Source organism: Nicotiana attenuata, unplaced genomic scaffold (assembly GCF_001879085.1).
Source record: "Nicotiana attenuata strain UT unplaced genomic scaffold, NIATTr2, whole genome shotgun sequence".
In the NCBI taxonomy this organism is placed as follows: Eukaryota; Viridiplantae; Streptophyta; class Magnoliopsida; order Solanales; family Solanaceae; genus Nicotiana; species Nicotiana attenuata.
Genome location: NW_017670558.1, coordinates 76,091 through 86,510, shown reverse-complemented (window position 1 = coordinate 86,510; position 10,420 = coordinate 76,091).

Sequence of the window (10,420 nt, the reverse complement as noted above, 5' to 3'; positions counted from 1 at the left end):
TCAACAATTGAACTCCCCTCGTCTTTAGTATTTTTAATCAGACCCTAAATGTATGTGCAAGTCATGCTATTTATGTGTTTTTTTGGGGAGGTATACATGAGCCTTTACTTGTTTACATGTTTCCCTTAACATGCCGTATTATTTGTTTTGTATGTCGCCTTAGATTTTTACCTTTTGAAACCAAAATCAGCCTAATATCCCTCCCCTTTAGGAATAGTAGTCCTAAATTCCTCCGGGACTGATAGGAATAGGACTGGTAATAGCATGCAATAGTGTTCGAGACCAATCCGCGCTTTAGTACCTTAAGCGGGGTGAGAAAGGGTAGATATAGATATGATGACCGGTGCGCTAATACCACGTGTAGCCCCTCTTTTAAGGAGTGATTACCGGGTATTGCATTGATGTGATCCATATTTTTAATAAACCTAGGACCCCCCTTCCTTTATCTTCCCTTTCTTTTAAAAGCATTGCAATTCTTCGTTTAAAATCAGCCTTAATTGCTCTTTCATACTTTGTTTACTTTCAAACGGTTGTTTATTAAAATCCCCTCTTATTTGAGCCTTATTTGCTTATATGTCAATTGAACCAAATTCACAAAGAACTATCTGGCCGGGAACCACACTAGTGGATCTTGAGGGGTGCCTAACACCTTCCCCTTAGGATAATTTCAAGCCCTTACCCTATCTCTGGTTATCAAACGAACTTAGAAGTGAACCTTGTAGGTGTCCTAATGCACCATAAATCATTAGGTGGCGACTCTTCAAAATGCAAAACCCAATTCCCAAAAGGAATGAGTTGTCCCATATCCAAAAATGTCATTAACCCGATTCTCCCGATGCGAGGAGGGAAAAAAGGGGGCGCGACAGCATGGCGACTCTGTTGGGGATCATTTAGGCTTTTACCATTTCAGATTGTTATTGTGAATTTGTACCCTCCCTTATGTGCAATTACTTGTTTAATTCCTTTAAGCATTCAATTTTCTTTTCAATTGAAAAACTGACTTGTCTTCTTTGTTTCTTTCCTTTACTACTGCTTTAAATTATGAAACTGTTGTATTTACTGCTTTCTTAACGTGCAAATACGTGACAACATGCTTTTAATTATTGCATAATCATGCTCAACATCATATTCCACTTGTGCCAAACATATCCATAGCAACGCTTATAATGAGTGGTTGCGCTCTTCCTATATTATTGCCCCCTAAATTCGGAAAGGCATATTTGCGGTAAAACCAGTCGATCAACGGTGTAGTCGACGATTCTGTGCCTTCCCCCCTTGAGTTGTCCGCTCAAGGGTACCAGTCTAAAACCCCATAGCAACCTTACTCTGTTTAAATTGTGCATGCATCATGGTCAAACCTAGCCGGGTCAGTTATGTCGTCCACATAATGATCCTTTAAGATAGCCTTGTCCAAAGTCCACTGGGTTTCCCTAAACCCAAACGGACATCATCACGTTCTGTGCATTTATTTGGAGAACTAAATGCTTCATGCCAATTGTTGATATTAAATAGTCGAGTTTGGTGGGGATAGGGTCTAACCCTTTTGTTTTGCAAAAAATGAGGCACGAGGTCCCCAGTTTCGGTATGATTAGCACATCCCCACTCTTGCTAGACTGGTGGAGGAATCTTTCATCAAATGACCAAATCAATGTGCGGAAAGAGAGAGCCGCCAAAGCTAGCGAAAAGTTGGAATATTTGGAATACAGTCTGCTGGAATTGGAAGGAAAAGTGAGGAAGAGAGTCACCGACTACCAGAACTTTGAGGGAAACGAAGGAGAACACCTGGCAAAGGCATTTTTACTGGTGAACCTGCGCGAGCTGGAGGATTTGATCAACAAGACCATTCAACCTGGGGAAAGTCCTTCTGGGACCAAGTAGATAGGAGTTTATCTTTCCGCTTTATAAAATGTAATAAGGCCAATGGCCATTAGTGATTTCATTTCTTGTTTATTTAGTGTCGTTTTGGGATTCGTCTATTTCTATCAATAAAATGAAGCATTTAGCATTCTAAGTTCTCCAAATCAACTTGTCGCTAGGCCTACCTCGGGCACAAAGAGGTCCCCAAATTAGGACACGATTTACATTCCTGCACTATGTGTTTAAATATTGCAATAAATTTTATGATCCTCACTAACTTGTTTACCTTTTTGTTTTATTTTTTGTTTTGTTATTCCCCTCCCCAAAGGTTAGTTCGTGCACTCTGACATGATCATCTTAACCAGAGGGGCACACCTCAATAACTGGACTATCAGGACCACCAGAGCCCGGCGAGCCTCGGGGTAGCAAGGCTAAAACAAGAATCACGCACTGTTTTTATTTTTCGCATTTTGATTTCCGCAATAAGATCTTCAATGTCCAAAACAGTTATGGAATTTATCAAAACATTTCGATTTTTTTCTTATGAATCAACACGCATTATTACTTTACTTATACAGCATTACTATTACTTATCTTGATGAACCAATGACTGTGACATGCAATGAGACAACGCAACAAACATTGGTTCAGAAGAAGATGACATACCAGAGGAGATTGTTAAAGAAGTTGAGAACTTTGAAAATCGACCTAAGTCCAACCTGGACGAAACAGAAATTGTTAACCTGGGAGATGCAGAGAATGTCAAGGAAACGCGAATCAGCGTTCACTTATCGCCGTCAGAGAAGAAGGAATACACAGAATTTCTAAAAGAATATGAGGACATATTCGCCTGGTCATATGATGACATGACTGGCCTAAGTACATCTATTGTGGCCCATAAATTGCCAACCAACCCGACATGTCCGCCGGTAAAGCAGAAGCTCAGGAAGTTCAAGCTGGACATAAGTTTGAAAATCAAGGAAGAAGTCACTATGCAAGTCAAAGCTAAGGTTCTCAGGGTAGTAGAATACCCGACATGGATAGCCAACATTGTACCAGTACCAAAGAAGGACAGGAAGGTAAGAGTCTGTGTCGACTACCAGGATCTCAACCGGGCCAATCCAAAAGACGACTTCCCCTTGCCAAATATACACATCCTGATCGACAATTGCGCCAAGCACGAGTTACAGTCATTCGTTGATTGCTTCGCCGGTTATTATCAAATTTGGATGGATGAGGAAGATGCTGAGAAAACGGCTTTCATTACGCCGTGGGGAATGTATTGTTACAAAATGATGTCGTTCGGCCTAAAGAATGTAGGGGCCACCTACATGAGGGCCATGACTACCATTTTTCACGATATGATACATAAAGAAATTGAGGTATATATGGATGATGTCATCATTAAGTCCAAGAAGTCCCTCGACCATATGGAAGATTTGAGGAAGTTTTTCAACAGATTGCGAAGGTACAAATTGAATCCCGCAAAGTGTGCATTTGGGGTTCCTGCCGGAAAGTTGCTTGGGTTTATCGTGAGCCGCAGAGGAATAGAATTGGATCCATCAAAGGTCAAGGCCATTCAGGAACTTCCACCGCCAAAGAACAGGAAGGACGTGATGAGTTTCTTGGGCAGACTTAAGTATATCAGCCGGTTCATAGCACAGTCTACAGTTATCTGTGAGCCAATCTTCAAGATGTTGAAAAAGGATGCCGCTACCAAATGGACCAAGGATGTTACATCCCGTACTTTAATATTAGGATAAGTCGTAGTAATTCATATGAGCTTGAAGGGATTAAGACAATTCATGAGATTATAGAGGATTTGTGACTATGTTATTATAAGACCACGTAAGTTACCAACCTTGATACCGTTAGATATTATATTAGTGTGGTATTTTCTTTTAAGTGGAGTATTTTAGTAAAAGTTTTATAAGTATAATTTTGAATAGTTACAATTATTACTATTTTCGGATATGGTAAATTATACTCATAATATAAGAAAGTTTATGAGATTTTTCTTTATTGTAAAGATATAAATTATTTTCGCACAAGAAAAGAAGGCTATCTTTTTACCATTTTAAGAATTAAGCATACGGAAAGTTTTACTCTTTATATGAGATTAGGAAATTTATAAGTTGAGGAAATATATGTATTTTTACATGGATGTTTTAATAAAATAATAGTGTGTGTATCTATTTTATGTGGTATATGACCATGATAGTATGATGTATAAAGTGCTTTAAAAATAAGTAGAATTTTAAGTAATTTAAAATAATTCTTAATTATATGGGTAATTGATAATTATCTAAAAAATTTAGATAAGACCACTACGTGACAGCTCCATATGGTCCTTTAGAATGACTCATACATTATAAAGCCCGGTGTCAAATTACTAGGACATATGAAAAGCTAGATCGCAGTTGTTTTCCTCATTTTTTTTTAGTTCTTGATTAACAAGATTTCAAGATGGAAAGTTTGGAAAAATCTTTTCAATTGCTAGGCAAAAGGAAGGTCTGTGTTGTATTNTCCATTGCTTTCGACTGATCCCCATGACAGAGCCGTGGCTCGATTTTGGACTAAATATGTTGACAATAAGGTATGTTAAGGCTCTTCCTTCATTCTTTTGGCATGATCTAAAGTGAAACGAACATAAACGATACGCTATTTCATAATGAATCTACTCCTAGCAACTAAGGTTGTCCATGTTATTCTTTCCTTACAAAGTTATTCCAAGAAAGTATATATGATCCTTGAGTCCTAGTGAAGTTCATATTGATGGTATGATGTCCATAATGTTAATCGATGGTGCAATGACCTTATGTCACTCCAAAAGGTTTAGAACGTGACTCCATGAGTCCAGCATGTATTATATATGTATCTACTTTACTCTACCGAGCCGCGCTATAGTCGGCCGGGTATGGCACCTATTGTGCAACCACTGATCAGTTGGGTTTACCGAGCTCCACGTGGTCGGTTATGATTCTACCGAGCCTTATGATGGCCGGGTACGTTTTTACTGAGTCCTCTTTGAGGCCGGGTATGATATGATGATGATGATGCCCACGGAGGCGTATGTTTTTAGAAGCTTATGTATATATATATATATGTATTATGCATTTCATGTCAGTAGCCCCCAGAGGCACTCAGATGTTACAGGTTGTATCTCCTCTATCTCTCTTTACGTTACTATTCTTGTTTATGCTTTCCTACCTTACATACTCGGTACTTTATTCGTATTGACGTCCCTTTTGCCTGGGGACGCTGCGTTTCATGCCCGCAGGTCCCAATAGACAGATTGACATTCCTCCAAGTAGGCTATCAGCTCAGCGGAAGTGTTGGTGCACTCCACTTGCTCCGGAGTTGCCTATTTGGTCAGTATGCTTTGGATAGGTATTGATTGGTATGGCGGGGCCCTGTCCCGACCTTTATGATTTTATGTACTCTTAGAGGCTTGTAGACAGGTGTCAGGTGTATGGATACTTGTATGGCCTTGTCGGCCTATGTTTTGAGTTTACAAATGGTCATGTCAGCCTTATAGGCCCGTATGTCATATGTATAAGTTTGTATATCATGTTGGGTCATCATATGTTGAGTAATCCCTTATGTTTTATTCTTGTTATCTCATGACGGGTTTTCTGGCTCATTTACTCATGATAGTATGACAAGAAAGATATGTTACGTTGGTACTCGGTTGAGTAAGGCATCGGGTGCCTGTCGCGGCCCTTTAGTTTGGGTCGTGACAAAGGATTGCCAGAAGGCCTTCGACAGAATCAAGGAATACCTGTCAACACCACCAGTCTTGGTCCCGCCAGAGCCAGGTAAACCCCTATTACTCTACATCGCAGTACTAGATGGAGCCTTCGATTGCATTTTGGGGTAGCATGATGAAACAGGGAGAAAGGAACAGGCCATTTACTATCTCAACAAGAAGTTCACTCCGTACGAAGCCCGGTATTCTCTTTTGGAACGCACCTGCTGTGCTTTGACTTGGGTAGCTCAGAAGCTGAGGCATTACTTCTGTGCCTATACTACATATCTCATATCAAGGATGGATCCTTTGAAGTACATCTTCCAGAAGCCTATGCCCACTGGCAAGCTAGCCAAGTGCCAAATCCTGTTAAGTGAATTTGACATTGTCTACGTAACTCAGAAGGCAATCAAGGGACAGACACTAGCAGATCACCTTGCTGAAAATCCCATAGATGGAGAATACGAACCCCTGAAAACGTATTTTCCTGACGAAGAGGTATCATTCATAGGAGAAGACATTGCAGAATCCTATGATGGTTGGAGAATGTTTTTTGATGGAGCAACAAACTTCAGAGGAGTTGGCATAGGAGCAGTCCTAGTATCAGAAATAGGTCAGCATTATCCGGGGTCTGCCAAGCTCAGGTTCCCGTGCACCAACAACATGGCCGAATATGAAGCTTGCATCCTAGGGATCAAAATGGCCATTGACATGAACGTTCAAGAGTTGCTAGTGATTGGGGATTCGGACCTACTCATACATCAGGTGCGAGAAGAATGGGCAACCAAGAACTCCAAGATACTCCCGTATTTGCATCACGTACAGGGATTGAGAAAGAGGTTCACAAAGACAGAATTCCAACACGTTCCCAGAGTCCAAAATGAATTCGCCGATGCATTGGCCACCTTGTTATCCATGATACAGCATCCAAACAAGAATTTCATTGATCCCATTCCAGTAAAGATCCATGATCAGCCAGCTTATTGTACCCATGTCGAAGAAGAAGCAGACGGAAAGCCTTGGTTTCATGATATCAAGGAATATTTGGCAAAAGGCGAGTACCCAGAACTTGAAAATCCCACTCAGAAATGCACACTGCACAGATTATCCAACAACTTCTTTTACAGCGGAGGAATCCTGTATAAGAGGACTCCTGATTTGGGACTACTAAGGTGTGTCGACGCAAAGGAAGCATCGAAACTGCTAGAGGAAATTCATGCTGGGACCTGTGGTCCACATATGAACGGCTTCGTCTTAGCAAAGAAGATACTCCGAGCAGGTTACTTTTGGATGACCATGGAAACGGACTGCATCCAGTATGTCCGGAAATGCCACCGCTGTCAGACACATGCAGAATGATAAAGGTACCTCCAAATGAGCTTAATGCAACAAGCTCACCATGGCCGTTCGCCGCTTGGGGAATGGATGTTATTGGACCAATCGAGCCTGCCGCTTCCAACGGGCACAGGTTTATCTTAGTAGCAATCGACTATATCACAAATGGGTCGAAGCAGCATCTTACAGAGCAGTAACCAAGAAAGTCGTGGCAGACTTTGTCCGCGACCGCATCGTTTGTCGATTCGGGATTCCAGAGTCAATCATTACTGATAATGGCTCCAATCACAACAGTGACTTGATGAAATCTATGTGTGAAACTTTCAAGATCAGACACAAGAATTCCACAGCCTACATGCCTCAAATGAATGGAGCCGTAGAAGCTGCCAACAAGAATATCAAGAAGATATTGAGGAAAATGATAGAAAAGCATAAGCAGTGGCACGAGAAGTTATCATTTGCTTTATTGGGGTATCGCACCACAGTCCGCACATCAACTGGGGCAACGCCCTATATGCTGGTTTATGGTACAGAAGCCGTCATTCCCGCCGAAGTAGAAATTCCTTCCTTAAGGATCATACAGGAAGCTGAGCTCGACGATGCAGAATGGGTGAAGAGTCGTTACGAGCAGCTAGCTCTTATAGATGGGAAAAGAATGAACGCGGTATGTCATGGTCAACTCTACCCGAACAGAATGTCAAGAGCCTTCAACAAAAGAGTCAAGCCAAGACAGTTCGCACCGAGGCAGCTGGTGTTAAAGAAAATTTTTCTGCATCAAGATGAAGCCAAAGGGAAGTTCTCTCCCAACTGGCAAGGTCCATATATGGTTCACCGGGTTCTGACAGGAGGAGCCCTCATACTTGCAGAAATGGACGGGGAAGTCTGGCCAAAGCCGATTAATTCAGATGCAGTCAAGCGTTACTATGTGTAATCTTTATGATTTCCTCTATGATGTAATTTGAACTACGTCTGACCTGATTCCCGTTTAAGAGGGGATACGTAGGCAGCCTTATGGGTTCGATCACAACTCAATAAAATTTTCATGTCCCCAAATTGGAAACTGGGGCAGAATTTTGAGGAGGACCCTCAAAATTCCGAAGAAATTTCAGCCGGATCGTCGCAAGCAACAGTCAGGAGCATCAATCCATTTAAACTGGGGCAGAATTTTGAGGGGCGCCCTCAAAATTCCGTAGCAAGAAAGGTTGCAATGTCCCGAACCATGTCACAGTCATCGGTTCATCTAAAAATTATTGTTTTAACTATACTTTCATGTCGCACTTTTTACAAACTCACGGATGTTTATTATTGAAATTTCCTTGTTTAGCAACGCTACCCCAATGATACATACAGTATCACCAGATCAAAGCCAAGCAGGTCAAGCATAGCCAGCGGGGATACAAACTAACCTCCCCCCTTTACAAAACTCACGATTTTTCTTTGGATGCAGGCACTTGGATTGCGAAATCATCGAACATACTATACACTCACGAGACAAACATTGTTTAGGAATACAACTCTCAGAACCGTTGTGTTTACTCACATTTGTTATCCACACATACCAGTGACATTCCGTGTGTCACAGTGTCCCCAGCAGTCACGATATCGCAATCTGCTATCAGCTAAGAAAAGCTCTATTACCATTTTCCCTTTTATTTCTTGCATAGAGCTACCATTCTGCCTTCCGAGACTAAACGCTGTCTCCATATGCATTTTCTGCATTGCATAGGGCTACTATTCTGCCTTCCGAGACTAAACGTTGTCTCTATCTGCATTTTCTGCATTGCATAAGGCTACCATTCTGCCTTCCGAGACTAAACGCTGTCTCCATATGCATTTCTGCATTGCATAAGGCTACCATTCTGCCTTCCGAGACAAAACGCTATCTCCATATGCATTTCTGCATTGCACAAGGCTACCATTCTGCCTTCCGAGACTAAACGCCGTCTCCATCTGCATTTTCTGCATTGCATAGGGCTACCATTCTGCCTTCCGAGACTAAACGCTGTCTCTATCTGCATTTTCTGCATTGCATAAGGCTACCATTCTGCCTTCCGAGACTAAACGCTGTCTCTATCTGCATTCCTACATTTGCATGGCTGAAAGATCACGACTTCATCTGCATTTGCATGGCTGAAAGATCGCCACTTCATCTACATTTGCATGGCTGAAAGATCGCCACCTGATCTGCATTTGCATGGCTGAAAGATTGCCACTTCATCTGCATTTGCATGGCTGAAAGATCGCCACTTCATCTACATTTGCATGCCTGAAAGATCGCCATATTGCACGGCTGAAAGATCGCCACATTGCACGGCTGAAAGATCGCCACATTGCACGGCTGAAAGATCGCCACATTGCACGACTGAAAGATCGCCACATGCCATCATATTTCATGGGCTGAAACATCGCCAAATTGTCCAAAGGCGTCATCATTTGGAGGCACCATCCTCATAGCCCGAGAACACCATGTCATGGCCTGAGGACCCCTTTCAATCTTTTGCATATCATTATTCAAAGGCACCATGGTTCCATGGTTCGGAGGCACCATTTTCATGGCCCGAGAGCATCATCTCATAGCCTGCGAATCCTTTATTATACGCTTCATGGCCCAGGACATCATGGTTTAAGGACGTCATCCTGACCGTCCAAAGACAACCTTCATGGTCCGACGGGAATTTGCATCATGTTTAAATTTACGCACAATATATGCTCGTATTGCTTATTTGCAGGTAAACCGGCGAGCAACGGCCATCTCGGCAGGAGCGATCCCGCTCCGGTTCTTGCAGCCCTATCAGACCTTAACCACTCACCCCGTCTTGGATATTGCGTCCGTTCTTGAAAAGTCTCCATCGGCATACTCCACCGACGGACCTCGAACTACATATGGCCCGATTCTTGTAAAACCAGGGATATGTAGGCAGCCCAGAAGCCAGGGCACGGCCTAAACCTCTTCAAACCATTCCGCTCGGTCAAAATTTGCCATCATATCTTTACCCGACAACTCTTTCATCCTTCCCGGGTAAAGAGGGGCAACTGTTGATACCCAATTTTTTTCTATATATTTTCAATATGCAAAATACTTCCAAAATAGCATATGTATGCATATATAAGTGTGTCCAAATGTTTTATCATTTTTCCTTATTTTTTAAAGATTTTTTAAACCAATTTATTCCCCTATTTTATTCATAAAAATCCAATAATATTTCCAAAATTGTCATTTTTGGTGATTCATTTATTGGATTCTCATATTTATACTAAAATATGGCTAAGATATTTTTTGCATATTTTTACAAATTTATTTAGTATTTTTAAAGCTAAATTGCATATAATTGCAATATAGCCTCTTTTAGGTTTAATTGCGTTTATATCTATAAAAAATCGAGTCCAGTATTTTTAATTTGATAGTTATGTACTATATATCATTTTAGCACCTTTAATTTATTTATGACTCTGAATATAAATAATCCCGTTTCGGTTTGT